Source organism: Canis aureus, chromosome 11 (assembly GCF_053574225.1).
Source record: "Canis aureus isolate CA01 chromosome 11, VMU_Caureus_v.1.0, whole genome shotgun sequence".
Classification (NCBI taxonomy): Eukaryota; Metazoa; Chordata; class Mammalia; order Carnivora; family Canidae; genus Canis; species Canis aureus.
Window position 1 is genome coordinate 30,342,928 of NC_135621.1, and position 16,933 is coordinate 30,359,860.

Here is a 16,933-nt window from a genome sequence, read left to right on the forward strand (position 1 = left end):
GGCTGGGATCCTGTCACAAAGTCATTGGACTCCTGGCCTTCCTCCTGCCAGGAGTGGCTTGGAATGTCCCACGGGGGGCTGGAGGGTGAGGGGTGCATGGGGAGGGGTGGAAATGCCCATGCTGGAGGGTGGAGTGGCACCTGCAGGACCTGGGTCCTCCCAGTCTCTTGCTGGTGTGACATCTCCTGGTGGGGAGATGTCCCACAGGGATGTGTCCAGGGCTAGAGAGGAGGGAGGTGAAGTAATGACCCAGGCCTTTCTTCTCTGGGCCTGGTCACCCAGAGCCTAGCTGGGAGGAGAGCGGCCCTCCAGGGGGCCAGGGTGGGGCAGTGTCCCCCTGCCCTGTGGGAGCAATGGGGCCAGAGGAGGCCCACGTGGCTGCTGGGCTCTCCAGCCGTGGGGGTTTCTGCTTTCTGCTGCTGGGGAGCTTGGGAAGCTATGGCCTTGAGTGAAGGTGAGAACCCCCCCTTGCCCACCAAGAGAGGGCAGGAACCCACACTGGTGAGGAGTCCGGCTCCAGGTTGACAATCCGTGTGTGACTTCTAGGCCCCTTGGGCGTAGGCGATTGCAAAGCCTTCCCAGGCGGGCCTGTGGGGGAAGCTGCCCTCCCACACCAGATCCGGGGCGCCCTGTGCCTTCTCTGAGGGCACCTCTGAAGGAGGCGCGGCCCCTGGAGGGTCATGCTCTTTCACATATTTGCATCGGAGGCCTCTGGCCAAGGTCTTCTTCAGGAGGGGCACCTGGGAGACACTTTCCCCACTCCGACTCAGGACCCCGTTCTTTCCCCTTCAAACCCTCACCCTTGCCCTCACCCCCAAAACTCAGGCTCTGTAAAATGGCTGGAGCCTTCTGTTCTGGCTCCCTGAAAGGTAAGAGGATCCACACACCCTCTACTTCATTCTAGGGAAGCAGAGGAGAGGGGAGTCGGCGCTTTCTCTGGGGGTACAGCCTGGCTTATTCCATCCATGAAGGATTAGGCTTACCCTGGCGCTTGTGGCTGTAACGGCTACTCTGGCACCTGGGCCGAGCTCCTGATAGTGGATCACACCTCTTCCTCGGTAGGGCCAAGTGCCCCCAGCCTCAGGCAACCTGTGTGGTGAGCACGGACAGGGCATGTGACCAGGGCTCAGCAGTGAGGTGGCCTGAATACAGAGCATCAGAATTTAACAGTCTTCAACTTTTGTTTATTTTTACTTATTTATTTTTAAAGGTTTTATTTATTTATTCATGAGAAAGAGAGAGGCAGAGACACAGGTAGAGGGAGAAGCAGGCTCCATGCAGGGACCCCGAGGCGGGACTCGATCCCAGGACCCCAGGATCACGCCCTGAGCCAAAGGCAGATGCTCAACCACTGAACCACCCAGGCATCCCTAAGTTTTCAACTTTTAAAAATAAAGTCGTCAATGATATAAAAACAAAGAAGCAACAATGAGCAATCAATAGAACAAGAAGAGCTCGGTCATGTTCTTGAGGGGGTGCCTCTGATGTGGCGGTGAGATCCCACAAGGGGAGGTGGGGCGCATGGTTACTCAGCAGGGTTCTGACCACAGGGGTGGACAATGTAGGGATCCTACCAAGTTCCCTGGAATCTTGCTTTTCTCATCTCTGGGATTCTTGGAAAACTGTCTTGCATGCCATGGAGGCTAGCTCATCTCCTCCTGGGACTTAGGAAGTTTTGCTTATATGATTTTTAAAAATTGTCTATTGTATTTGCATTTAACATAGTTCCCCCTCACCCTGCTTATACTCCCTCTATCTAAAAAAACAAAAACAAAAACAAAAAACCCCAAAACTTTAGGGGTGCCTGGGTGGCTCGGTCGATTAAGTGTCCTGACTCCTGATTTCACCACAGGTCATGATCTCAGGGTCGTGAGATTGAGCCCCACATCAAACTCTGTGCTGGGCATAAAGCCTGCTTGAGATTCTGTCTCAAGACCTCTCCCCCCCCACACAAATAATTTCAAGTTCTATACGCTAAAGAGCACCAGTCCTAAGTGTAGAGTGCAGTGCACATCTATAAATCTATACACTCACATAACCGCCACTAGATTAAACGTAGAACATTCCCAGGTGCCAGAAGGCCCCTTGGTGCCCCTTCCCCATCACCACCTCTCAAAGGTCACCAACACTCTGATTTCTCTCACTGTAAATTTGTGGTGCCTATTTTTTTATTTTTTACAATAGTAAACTGTATATAACACAAATTTTGTAATTTTTACTACTTTTAAGTGCACAGTTCAGCGGCATCAAGTTCATTCACGCTGTCGTGTGACCATTAACCACCAACCGCCTCCAGAAGCTGCTGATCCTCTCACACTGGAAGTCTGTCCCCGTGAAACCATAACTCCCCATTCCCCCGTCCTGCTCACCCTTGGTGACCATCATTCTACTTTTTGCCTTTACGACTGTGACTGTCCTGGGTGCTACACTAGGTACAGTTGTACAATATGTGTCCGGTCATGACTGGCTTATTTCACTTACTGTAATGTCTTCATGGTTCATTCACATTGTGGCATGAGTCAGAATTTCTTTCTTCTTTAGGCTGAATAATATTCCACGGTACAGCCAAACCACATTTTGTTTATCTATTCATGTGTTGATGGCCCTTTGGATTGTTCAGGTATTGTGAACAATGCTGCTGTGAACTTGAGCTCCAGTCCCTGCTTTCAATTCTTTTGAGAATATACCCAGAAGTGGAACTGCTGATCATATGGTACCTTTTTTTTTTTCAATAGCACTGAGATGAACATCTCAGTGTATCATCCCTAATGAATTTTTGGTGTCACTTTTTTTTTCTCAAAGATTTTCTTTATTTATTTGAGTGGGAGAGAGAGAGAGAGAGAGAACACACACATGAGGGAGGTGGAGGGACAGAGGGAGAAGCAGACTCCTCAATGAGCAGGGAGCCTGATGCAGGGCTCTACCCCAGGACCCTAAGACCATGACCCGAGCCCAAGTCAGACACAACCAACTAAGCCACCAAGGCATCCTCATATGGCACTTCTGTTGATTTCTATAAAAAAATTATTTATTTATTCATGAGAGACACACAGAGAGAGGCAGAGACACAGGCAGAGAGAGAAGGAGGCCCCCTCCCAGGACCCCGGGCAGATGCTCAACCACTGAGCCACCCAGGTGCCCCTGGTACTTCTGTTTAAATATGTAGAATTGTTGAATCATTAGATTGTACGCCTGAAGCTAATGTAACCCTATATGTTAATTATACTGGGATTAAAAAAATTAAGTAAAAAAAAAATTAAGAAGTAAAGTAGGTCTCTCAATAAACATGAAACATTCTACATGAGGAACCACGTTGGCAGTTTAACTGGGCATGTTTTTACTTCCCTCGTGGCATTTCAAAACAAAAATGTGTCTTATACTTGGTGACATCTAGATTCTCTAGAACAAGGTACAATACTGACAAGGACATAACACGAATCATGACCACGGCCCGAGCATTTTCACCATGTGGCCGGACAGTGGACCCCCTGCTTCACTCCCACAATTTCTTCCGTGCTTGACAACATCCTTCAAGTCGCCAGGATTATCTTCCTACTACAGATGAAATTGAAGCATCAAAAGTGAAGTAACCTGTCACAAGGGACATGGCCAGTCTACGGCAACATTGCATTATTGTTTTCTTTATACTTTAATTCCAAAACAATTTCAAAATACAGAAAGTTGTTAAGGGCAGCACAAAGAACCTCAATACACCCTTTGTGTGAAAGCCCCATTCAAGCCTCACTGCCTTTTATAACGAAGGGTCCAACCCAGGGCCGCACACCGCGTGTAGACATCACACCTCTCCAGATGCCTTCCCGGGACCAGTGGCCCCTCTTCCCTTGACCTCTGTGAAGTCTGCAGGCCAGCCATTTTTGCAGAAATTCCCCCTGTTTAGGTTGGTCTGGTGTTTCCTTAGGTTTGGATTTTTGGTCAGGATAACACAGAAGTGATGCCTGAATTCCTCTCAGATGTCAAACTCATTTGTCCGGTTACTGGTGAGGCTCACGCTGCTCACGTGATTAAGATGGCACTGGCCAAGCTTCTCCATTGCAAAGTTAGCTCCTCACCCACCCTTGACACTAGTAAGTATTTTGTGGAGAGATGCCTTGAGACTGTGTGACACCCCCTCGTCAGCCTGCGTTGACCGGCTGATTTAATAAGCAACGATGCTCCTCGACGAAATTAAATAGTGTCCGAGTGGCTGGCCCACTCTGTGGAGTGATTGTATCATTCCTTTGACATTTTCCAGTTGGCATTCCACTGTAAGAAAGAGCTTTATTTTCTTCCCATGTTTTTATTCACTTGTTTAATCGGTGTAAACTTACGGATTCCTAGCTTATTATGGATACCATCAATCACGATGATTGATTATTTGTTTGGATGTTTTGATCACCCCAGGTTTGGCCAGTAAGAGCTCCTTCAAAGTGGCTCCTGTGTCCTTTTGATGTGTCCCTGTCATTCCTTAGGGCTTCCTGATTTTTGGGCACCGTAAGATTCTCCTGTCTTACCTTGAACTTCTCCTGTTCCAGCCTTAGGCTCAGGCATTTCTCCAAGGAATCCTACTTTCTCTTTTTTTGTTTGGTTTTATTAGTGGAGGATGGTATATAGGGCTCCCCGCGGCTGAGGCCCTCTTGGTGGACTGAGCCAGGGAATGATTGAATGCCTGAACCATGTATTTACGACTATAGTTATTTCTACGTGTATTATTTTGAAAATCCTAAATTCACACTGACACTCCGAGTCCCAATCCAATGACACAGAGTTCATTCTAGCTTTCTCTCACGTACGCTGGCACCTCTCCTCTTGCTGGCATGAGACTACACTCTGGTTGTCTCAGTATGCTTTTTTTGTTTTTGTTTTTCTTTTTTGTCTCGGTATGTTTACTTGGTTGCTCACCCACCTGCATGTAGCTGCCTTCCCTGCTGGGCTGCTACCCTGCTCTGACACCCAAACTGTTCTCCCTTCCTCCCAAAAGAGTTATGTTGATGTCCTCACCCCCCAGGACTTCAGAATGGGACTTTACTTGGAAATAGAGTCTTGACCAAGAGAGCAAAGTTAAAAGGAGGTCACGGGGGTTGGCCCTAATCCAATATGACTGGTGTCCTTATACAAGGGAAATCTGGATACAGAGACATGTGCAGAGGGAAGAAGATGGGTAGGCACACAGGGAGTGGTACAGGTACAAGCCAAGGAACACCAAGGATGGCCGGCCAACGCCAGAAGCTAGAAGGGACAAGCAATGATTCTCACCTAGTGCAGGCAGGTCAGGGAGAGCATGGCCCTGCTGACACCTTAATTTTGGACTTCTAGGCTCCCAAACCGTGAGGCAATGCAGCTCTATAGTTTTGAGCCACCAGGCTCTTGGTGCACCGGTACAGCAGCCGTAGGAAAGGGAGGCACCCTCTTTATAGGAATCCTGGCACCTTCCTGCCCTTATCAGTCTTCCCTAGTGACTAACTTAAAAGGAAGGAAGGGAGGAGAGTGAGTCTGGAATCAGATTTAGAATTATAGGCCCAACTATCTCCAAAGGCTGGGTTCTTAATTATTTCACTCTTTTCATATAATAATAGGAGATGCCAAAATAAGCCTATTAGCAAGTGGATCTAAATAAATTCTAGAGCAGGTGTTGGCATACAATGGCCTGCAGGCCAAATAAGGATTACAGCCTGTTTTTGTTCAGCACATGAGCTCAAACTGGTCTTAAATGCTCTAAATGGTTAGGAGAAAAAAAATCAAAAGAGGAATAATATTTTGTGATATATGGAAATTACTTGAAATTCAAATTTCAGAGTCCAGAAATAGTTTTACCAGAACACACGCTAATTCATTCATGCTTTGTCTCTGGCTGCACTACGTTTCTACACTGCCATGGTGGTTGGTAGTTGAAACAGAGACCTACAGCCTGCAAAGCTATATTTATCATCTGGTCCTTTATAGAAAAAATTTGCCGGCCCTTGCTCCATAGTAGATATTCAGAGTGCCTGATGAGAGTATGAGGAAAGAAGGTGACTTTTACCTAAGGAGGCAAGGCAAGTCTTCCAGGGCAGTGATGTTGGCTCTGGGTAGTGAAGAAGGATATAAAATTTTGACATTCAGCCATTTATTCAACCATGCAATAAGCACAGAGCACCTGCCATGCTCTGGGTAATGGAACACAAGGAGGAGTAAAACCCAGTGCCTGACCACATGAAATTCACAATCTAGGGAGGGTGGTGTGCAAACCTAGAGCCCCACCACCACTTCTACTGCAGTAGAAGCATGTGGAGCAGAGAGTCATCTCTTGGGAGATCTGAGGAAGTTTTGAAGTAGAGGCCTTTCCAGAGCTGGACCTTGGAGTTTATGGACACACTTGCCAGACAGAGGGAAAGGTATCTCTGGGAAGCCTTCTTGGATCTGAGGGCTTTTGCACTAGAACTCATCATCCCTGGGATCTACTCACTGATCTGGCTAGCAAAGGATGGCATCAAGCAGCCAAGAGGGCTTCCATGTAGGATCAAGCCCACATCCCTACTTCTAGGCTCATGAATAGTGAGTGACCCTCCAAGGTCACAGCCAGTTAGTGACCAAATCAAGTCTAATGCTACTTCTATGACTCTGACTGCAGTAAAGGACTGCACGAACAAATGTGAAATCCTGAGTTTCTGATACCCTTTCCTGCCCCTGCATGCCTCAGTGCCTGAGATTTTGGGAGGAGAGATGATCAAGGAAAGTTCAACTGTGCCTCATCCCCATAGGAAGCTCAGAAAGAGAAGGAGGCTTAACCCTCCCAAATGTCTGCCTCTGGCTTCCCTCAATCCCCTGCAGAAGCTCTGACTTAGCACCTTCCACATTCTATTGTAGTTGTTCTTCTCTCTCCCCTTTTTCAGCCTGACAGCCAGTCAGGAGCAGGGACCATCCCATTTATTTCTTATCTCTGATGCTTAGGAGTTGTAGATGCTCAATTAACATCTGTAGAATGGACTGGAATGCCGTTGAATTGAATGGAGTGGACACAGTGCGATCGGATCCCATAGGAATAGTATAGGCACCAAAGATGATCTCAGTAGAACATAGGTGGCCTCCCTACCTCAACCTCAAAAGTCACAGACTCTTCCAATAGCCTCTTTTTTCAAAGTACTGAATTCCCTTTATGGGGCTTATCTGGTAATTTATCTATAATCATACTTAAAAAAATTATGGTATCTAAGTGGACTTCCTTCTTCTTTCTTGAGCAACTGCAACTACCCAAACCTCAATTCATTATCTCCCCAGCACAGCCATCCCGTCCTGAAGGACGTGCCATAAACAATGTATGTTCAGTACTACTGATCCTCTTACCTTCCCACCTGCTATTAGATCTGGATTTGAGTTAACTCTGCTCTAGTGAGAACTTGGGCTTCAGTGACTTTCAACCTGCTCCTTGTGCCACCCCCTCATCGTGCCTTATTGTGTCTCTAAGAGCTTCCCATCGACAGTCCTGCCTTGCACTACTCTCAGAGCTGGCCTTTTCTCATGGGGCTGCCGTGTCACACAACTTCAAGTGACACCATTCACATTGTGTTCTGTGGGGTTGTGAGTGGTGTCTCTTGAGCGCCTGAGCTGTGCAACACAGTGACCCTAATGACAGGGATCTGTCATTACTCTATTTAAAGACTGTCAGCCTGGGATGACCATTCCCCAGGACATTAGCTCCTACCCTACCAGAGTTGTTTAAGACTCTCATTGAACCTCCCCTCCCAGCCTTATGTGTTACCACTCACAACTTGCCTAAACAATACCATTCTGTTCAAATGTTCTTTGAAATGCATCATGTCCAAGACCTTGCGTCATTAATTTCCCTTCTCTCCCCTGTGTTTTCAAACTGGAGCATTTGCCCAAGCCCTACATATAATCAGGTTGCCGCCATCTTTAAAAACATAACCCTCCTTTGCTGGCATGGAGGTTCTCAATCCTAATCCTTCTCATTCATTCACTTATTCATTCAACCAATATTTTTTTTGAACCCTTACTGGGTGCCAACCCTTTGTTCTAGGCACTTAGGATTTATAGGTGAATGAAACAAACAAGAGTCTCTGCCTTCGGGACAGTTTCCCAAGGGAGATACAACAACTAACAAGGAGTATAATAAAGCAAAGGATAGAATGATATAGTATTTTGGAAAGAGGTGAGTGCTATGGAAGGAAGAAGTAGATCTTGGCAAGAGAATTGGGTGGGCATGGGGAGATCATTTTGCAGTATTAAATGGTGTGATCAGGGTACATCTCCTTGTGCAGGGGAAATACTCAGCATTTCTAAAATGTCTTGTCTATACTCCCTGTCATCATCACTTCTTACCTCCCACTTATTCCTCAGCCTGGAGAAATCTGCCCCTCAAACACTGCTTCTGACAAGGCCAACAAGGACCTCCATATTACCAGATCCAGGGTCACCTTCCAGCACTGTGGAAACAGAGGTTAATGCTATTGAACATCCCAGAGCTTGACACACATTTGTGCCTCGGCCTCTAGGACACTGCACTTTCTTGCATCCTTTTGTTGCTCCTTCATCATCTCTTCTTTCTCTTCCCATCCCTTAGATGATAGTGTTTCCAAGGCCCATCTATGCCCTTGGCTTATCTCAAGCTGTATTTCCCCTAGAAAGTTTCATCCACACACACACATGCTGTGAAACCCAAATCTGTTTCAGCTCTGACCTCTGGAGCAGCCTACAGGTTCCTTTTTGTTTATGAAAGGCGAGGCCCCTGCCTTCCTACCAGAAGTTTGCTCAGCATAACTAAATTTCAGGAGTCTGGAGGGTTCCCTGGCAGAGCAGGATGAAGGCAGTAGAGGGTTTGGGTTAGGGCCTGAAGTCTGGGGTAAGAGAAGGAACAGAAGGCTTGTGGTAGTGCATAGACCCTAGAAATATGGTCATAAGCCCAAGGAGATACAACACTAGTGAGAGCTCTCAGGGCTGGGAATGGCCATTTTTGACAGTCATGGCCTGTTCTGTGTGGACCCAACCCTGGAATCATGGCAAAGGCAAAATGCCTAGATGGCTTGAACCCTATAGCAGGGTGTTAGGAAATAGAATACCCTTCTCTGCCTGCCCTGGGATCCTGCCTTCCATGAGTTCCCTCAGGCAGCCATGTGGTAGAAGGAGCAGGTGTGATAGAACAGACACGGAACCACATGACATTATAAACACCGACATGACCAGTCACCGGAAGCACAACAAATCAGCTCAACCTCAGGTTTCTCTCAGGCACCAAGCTATAGTTAAATGTTTGTAGAAAACACCAACTGGTTTTTTGTTTTTGTTTTGCCAAATCATGTTGACTTTCTACATATCCTCCATACACAAGCCCATAACTAATAATCACCTAATTGACAAGAAAGCAAGGCACCAGCAGAGAGAGTAAGAAGAAACAACAAACAATAGACATAGACCCCTCAGAACCAAATATAATGGACTAGCCAGATTTTAGATATAAGATATATTCTTTTTTTTTAAGATTTTATTTATTTATTCATGACAGGCACACACACAGAGAGAGAGAGAGGCAGAGACACAGGCAGAGGGAGAAGCAGGCTCCATGCTGGGAGCCCGACATGGGACTTGATCCTGGATCACCAGGATCACACCCTGGGGTGAAGGCGGCGCTAAATCACTGAGTCATCTGGGCTGCCCTATAAGATATTCTTGTTCCCAGTCCCAAGAAGCAGAATTTGATTAGTCTAAGCTATTCGTGATAATTCTCCTCTTTCCAGTGATTGGCTTAGAAAGGGGCATGGGTCAGTCTGGCCAATGGGGCAGGAGGGTAAACCTTTCCTTGTGAGGAAAAATACCATTTCTGCTTCTGGAAATGCCCCCAGTCCTCTGCTGGTGACACCTGGAGCCAGTCCAGCTAATCACCCACGTTCTGAGTGGTTAGAGCAGAGGAGGGGAAGCACATAGGTTCATGATGAGGCTGAGACTGAGACCTGTTGAGATTCACACAGTGCTGTCTGACCTCCAGGCTCTGTATCTTATAGCTCAGCTACTTTCAGTGGTTTTTTGGTTACTTGCAGTTGACAGGGCCTCACTGCTGCACTCCTTTACATACTATATATTCTTTCCCCTTTGGGATGTCTTTGTTTTCTCCAAAGCCTTCCCAGATCTTCTCCCAGAGCGATGCTAACCAGGCCCTTGCTGCTCAAAGCGTGGTCCCCTTGACCAGCAGCAGCAGCATCACCTGACATCATGTCAGAAATGCAGAATCTTACTCCCATGGAGCAAAGTTTTTGTCTTATGACCACATTCAGCTTCAAGGGAAACTGGGAAATGCAGCCTCTATCGCTGTGACTATGTGCATTAGCTTCCTAGAGTTGTAGTAACCAATTACCACAAACATGGTGGCCTGGGATAGCAGAAATCTTTCCTATCACAGTATGTAAAGCCCAAAAGTCCAAAATTGCCACATCAGTAGGGCTGTGCTCTCTCTGGAGGCTCTATGGAGGATCCATCTTTGCCTGTTCAGCTTGTGGTGGCTCTAGGCGTTCCATGGCTTGTGGCTGGGTGATTCCAATATCTCCCTTGGCCTTCAGGTGATCTTCCCTCTTTCTCCCTGTGTCTATCCTCTGCCTTTTTTGTTATAAGGACACTTGTCATTAGATTCAGAACCTACTTGGATAATCCAGGGTGATCACATCTCGAGATTCTTAATTACATCTGCAAAGACTCTTTTTCCAAATAAGGTCACATTTACATGTTTTGGGGGTAAGGATGTAAACTTATCTTCTGAGGGGCCACCATACAACCCACTATACTATGTATCTAACAAATTGTTTTATTAAGAATAAGGAAGTACAGACACTGGGGGATAATGATGGGTGTGCCCAGAGCCAGGCTTTACAGAACTGAGGAGGCCACTGGGGAGTTGCAGGTGGCTGAGAATCTGAAGCAGCTCTAGTTTCACTGTCATCTACTCAGCAGCAGCACCTGCTACCACTGTAACCACCCCCCATCTCTGTCCCTAATCCTACTGTCACTGCCCATGAGCACCTCCCACATGATTCCCTGAACCATCCATGGCTCCCTTTGGCTCTTCCATCTCAGAGTCTCTACCAGCTGCCTTCTCTCTTTGTCATAGGTTGGGTTCCCTGTCAGGGAGACTCCCAGATGGAGTTTGGTGTTTTACAGGATGCTTATTAAGATGTGCCTTTGGGATCAAAACCTGTAAGAAGGAAGGAGAGGAAGCAGGGCTGCCAGCAAAAGCTGAGCTGCGATGCACGTTCAACCACAGCCTCACCCATAAGTCTATATTTATTTTATTTTCCATGCAAAGTACGTGGCCAGTGCTCTGCCTAAAACTCTGTCCATTGGAAGATTTTTCCTTGCTATTGTTTTGTAAGACTACTCCTACGTGAGGCTGCAAACACCGTTCTCTTGCTGCTGGCACCCACACACGTATCCAGCTGACCCATATATGAATCAAGCTTAGTGTTTTCATCCTCTATTGGCTTGTCCTAAGGGACCTCCCACCCTATTCAGTCTGAGCATGAGCTAGGGGAGAAGCAACATGCTCATGCATCTTGCTTTTTTAATGCCCCTCAGTCCTGCTCATGCTTGATCCCTGGACCACTTCTGATGACATAATGCCTTAGGCCTGTCCCACTTCGTGACTTGGTGTGTTGGACAGAACCCAATTCATGAAGGCCAGTTATGGTCACACAGTCATGGGTGTCCCATGATCAAGCAATGTCTCCACTAGAGACTCATAGCATGCAAGGGATTATTTTCCAAAAGGTATACAATTCTCCACTGCAGATACTATAACCTTGCCCCAGAACCCCAGGGTTTTTGCTGCACATACCTTTTCCCACCACTGATAGTCCCAGTAACATAGATTCTGCTGAATGGTTGCTGAAAGGGTTGCTGGTGGAGCCAACAGTACTCCCAGTCCTTCATTGACAGGGTATCTCAGTGAGAAATCAGTATCCACCATCAGTGTGGTAGACACTATCAGTTCTTCACTCTCTCACTATGCCTCCTTTGTTCAAATTCACTAAAGAGAAACAAACAGACTCAGTGAATCCAAGTATCACAGATAGAGAGCCAGCTGTGGCTTACGATGGCTTTTGGGGGTCAGATGCAGAGAAGACATACTGGCCCCCCTCATGGTCTTGTCCAGACAATGGAGACATCATCACCTACTTGCTATAGTGCTATTGGGAGAAGTCTGTGAAATTACCTATATAGCATGGCTAGCATATAGCAGGCAAGAAATTATTGTAAGCTTTCTTAATTTGTTCCTTCTCTTCACCCTAAAAACAGGAACACTTAATTTCAACTCACTTCCTTCCTTTCAATGCAAGTTCAACTCAATAAAAACACACTGTGACAGCTGAGGTCTGTTGTCTACTCGACAGGTTTGTGTTAGCTGCCTCCCAGATCACTGCAATGATTCCTGCCTTCTGAATTCACATTTATGCAGTCCTATCCCACACTGCACCAGGGCTTGTCTGTCTGACTGATACAAGAGAGCAGGAGAAGGCATGTCATTTCTGATATTGTAATAGACACTGTGGTTCCCATTTTGGTTCACTCATTTTTTTTCTCTCTCTCTCTCTCCCTCCCTCTCTCTCTCTCTCTTTCTCTTTTGTTCTTACTTTCTCCATATTTCTCTCTTCACATCCCAAAACCCCATTCAGATAGCTCACTCTGGAGAAGCCAGCTGCCATGTCATGAACAGGCCTATAGAGAAACCCAAATGGTAAGAAACTGAGACATTTTCCCAGAAAACATATGAGTCAGCTTGTCAGTGGATCCTCCAGCCCCAGTCCAGCCTTCAAATGAGCGCAGACCCAGCGAACAGCTTAACAGAAACCTCATAAGAAATCCTGTGCTAGAACCACATAACTAAGTTGCTCCCAAATGTCTGACCCACAGAAACTGTGAGATGATGTCTTTTGCTTTAAGTGACTAAGCACCAGGGTAATTCAATATATAACGATAGAAAATTTCTGTATGCTTTTCACCCTATTTCTTCTCTTCTAACAGAACCATTATTTTTTAGGTCTCTAGGAAGATGTCTTGTGCTTAGAGAAGGTGGTTCTTTATTGCAACCCATAAGAAGAACCATGATTTTAAAAATAAAAAGAATAAGAATGATTAATAAGGCAGTTTTGGAAGTCTTCTGCTTGGGAAGTGATTAACCTAAGGATGAATATCTGTCCTGTTTTGATCAAAACAAAAAGAGTGGTCTGCTGGAGAGAGCCTCCTCCTCACAAATAAAAAGACAGATTAGCAAGGAGGTAGTCTTTTGCCTTTCCCTTCTTCTGCCTCCTTCCATCCTTGAAATGGACTTGAAGCCTGGAGCATAGGTATCTTCCAACCAGAGAGCAACACGAATGAGGAAAAAGCCAAGAGAACCATTCACACACTGACCCTGATATTATCAAGGCCCCCCTCACTTCCAGATTTATTCTGGAAAATCAAACGAAGCCATTGCAGACTAACGCAACCACAACTGAGCAATGTACTAAACTCCTACAGATTTCTGACCACCGTACAAGACACTGAGAACAGAGCACTGAAAAAAAAAAAATAGCCTTGATCCTGCCTTTATGAAGCCAAAAGTTTTGTTTAAGACAGTGACAACAAGCAAAAGTTTGATGAACATTTCAAAGCTCTGTAAAAAGAAAAGTAGAGCTTCTAAGGGAAATAGCAGAGTTGCCTAATCTCGCCTGGAGGTTTCGGAAAAGTGCCCCAACCAAATTTTATTCAAACACAGACTGGAAAGGTGGGCAGGAGTTGGTCCGGAGGGAGAAGTGTTGGATGAGAGTCTCTAAGGTGAGGCATTTGAGGAATGGGAAGAGCAGGGGGTGGGTGAAGGGCAGAGAGGGAGGAGGAAAGAGCAGGATGTTGGGAGATGGAGATATGGTGACAGCTCAGCTTCTGGGGGGCTTTGGGGCCACAGTAAGGATTTGGGACTTTATCCTGCAGGCACTGAGAAGCTATGAGAATTTCAAGCAGGGGAGTAATACGGTCAGATGTGTGTTTTGAACAGAAGGCTGCTGTGCTGAGAATAGACTGGGGACATGGATGCCACTGAGCAGTCAGTCACCAAGAGGAAGATGACATTGGTTGGATCTTCAGTGGTGACAGGGAGGAGAGAAGGGTGAGTAGATTCTGGACATGTTTAAAGGAGAGAATCACAGGGTCTGGTGATAGTACCCGCACAGGCCTGGGAGGGGTGGCCACCAGGTAAGTGGGTAGATGGAGGACAGTAGCAGGTCTGGAGGAGATGCCACCTCCGAGGGCAGCTGCTACTGGCCAGGGCTGAGCCCATGGAACATGCTCTTTCAGGATTTGTAGAAGGAATTGGTTTCCCTGGCAGAAGAAGCTGGTCAGACTCTCTCCGGGAGCTGGAGAATTTATGTTTTGAGACCTGATGATTCCAACTCCTCCTGCCCATGCCCCTCTGTGGAGCAACTCAATGGCTTTGCCCTGGACCACTAGCTCTCCCAACACCAGAAAGGCACCCAACACACAACTCACCAGCAGGGAATTCTGAGCCAAAAATCGGGAACTGCAGAGGAAACTCAAATCTCTGCCCTGAAACTACCTGCTGTTTTTCGAAGATGGGCCAAGGTGGTAAAGGAGATACCAGGAACTGAACTGTGTGGTTTGGAGTCATGAGGAAGATAAAGGCCTGTCAGCATTTCATCTGTGCAGAGACAGATAAAACAACTGCCCTCAAGTGAGAAGTTTATAGGAAAAATTCCTGCCCGACAAGCAGGAATTTACTTGTCCCTCTTCTGAGAGCTGTGCCTATTGCTTGAGGTTTCCCAATAGGAGAGTGCAAAGCTAAAGGACAGGACTTCAGGCAATTACTAATGGCAGGCAGTAGTAACTGGTTATAGTGGCAGAGAAAGCAGGTTTGTTCTGAGGGACAAGCTGTCAACAGGGATCTGGGCCCTATGCCTCAGGGCTTGGTTTTAGGTGTAGCAGGTACAAAGTTATGAGGCTAGTTGGGGAGGGACAGGGCAGGCAGGCCTCCATCTTGAGCTTTAAAAACATTTTTAAAGACTTTATTTTATTTTTTAAAGATTTTATTTATTTTATTTTAGAAAGAGAGTGTGTGAGCAGTGGGGGGGGGGAAGGTGGGGAGGGAGAGAATCTTAAGCAGAGTCTGCACTGAGGGTGGAGCCCAACATGGGGCTCAATCTCATGACCCTGAGATCATGACCTGAGCTGAAACCAAGAGCTGGATGCTAAACTGACTGAGCCACCCAGGTGCCCCAAGACTATTTTTTAAGAGTAGTTTTAGATTCACAGAAAGATTGGGAAAGCACAAAGATTTCCCATTAACCCCATACATCACCCTCATCCTCTCTCTGCACTATCAACGCCCCCCCACCAGAGTGGTACATTTGTTAAAATAGATGAACTTCAACATATTATCACCCAGAGAACATAGTTTACATTGGGATTCATTCCTGGTGTTGCACATTCTATGGTTTTGAATGAATGTATAAGATATGTATCCACCATTATGGTTGTATAGAGAACAGTCTCCCTGCCCTAAAAATCCCCCATGCTCTCCCTGTTCACCCCTCTCCCAACACCTCACAACCACTGATCCTTTTACTGTCTCCATAATTTGGTCTTTCCTTCTTTTTTTTTGGAATGTTTTTCCCCCTCATCTCCTTTTGTTTTAAAGTCACACAGTTGGAGTCATACAGATGTAATCTTTCCAGACCAGCTTTGTTCACTTGATAATTTGCATTTAAGTTTTCCTCCATGGCTTTTCATGGCTAGATACCCATTTCTTTTTAGAACTGAATTATACTCCATTTGTCTGGATGGGCCACAGCTGATTTATTCATGCGCCTGCTAAAGGATATCTTGGTTGCTTCCAAGTTCTGGCAATTATAAATAAAGCTGCCATAAACATTTCTTTGCAGGTTTTTGTATGAGCATACATTTTTTACTCCTTTGGAAGAAACCCTTAGATTGTCTTCTTGAGTGGCTGTACCATTTTGCATTCCCATCAGCAATGAATGAACATTCCGTTTGGTCCTTGTCAGCATCTGGTGTTGTTAGCATTCTGGATTAGGACCATTCTAGTAGATGTGTAGTAATACCTCATTGTTGTTTTTTAATTTGTGTTTCCCTGATGATATGTGATGCAGAGCATCTTTTCATACGCATATTTGCCATGTGTACATCTTTCGTGTCTGTAAGGGCTTTGGTCCATTTTAAAATCAGATGGTTCACTTCCTCAGTGCCAAATTTTAAGAGTTATTTGTATATTTTGGATCACAGACCTTAATCAGACATGTCTCTTGTAAGTATTTTCTCCCAGTCTGGCTTATCTTCTCTTGACCTTGTCTTTTGCAGAGCAAATGTTTTTAATTTTAATCAAGTCCAGTTTATCGATTATTTTTTTCATGGATTATGCCTTCGGTGTAGTAACCAGAAAGTCATCACCAAACCCAAGGCCATCTAGATCTCCTCCTATGTTATCTTATAAGACACTCATAGTTTGGCTTTTTAACCCTTTGACTGGGGCTGAATTGAATTTATAGATCAATTGAAAAGAATTGACATCGTGGCAATATTGAATCTTCTTATCCATGAACATGAAATATCTCCCCATTTATTTAGTTGTATTTTATTTTGTTCATCAGAGTTTTGTAGTTTTCCTCATATAGATTTTATACATATTTTGTTAGATTTATACCTAAGTATTTCATTTGTATAAGTGCTGATGTAAATGGAACTGTGTTTTCTATTTTAAATTCCTCTTGTTTATTCCTGGTTATAAGAAAATGATGGACTTTTGTATATTAACCTAATATCCAGGAACCTGTTATAATCACTTACTGTTTCCAGGAGATTAAAAACTTCTTTCACATTTTCTTTTTTTTTTTCCTTTCACATTTTCTATATAGATGATCATGCCACCAGCAAACAAAGCAGTTTTATT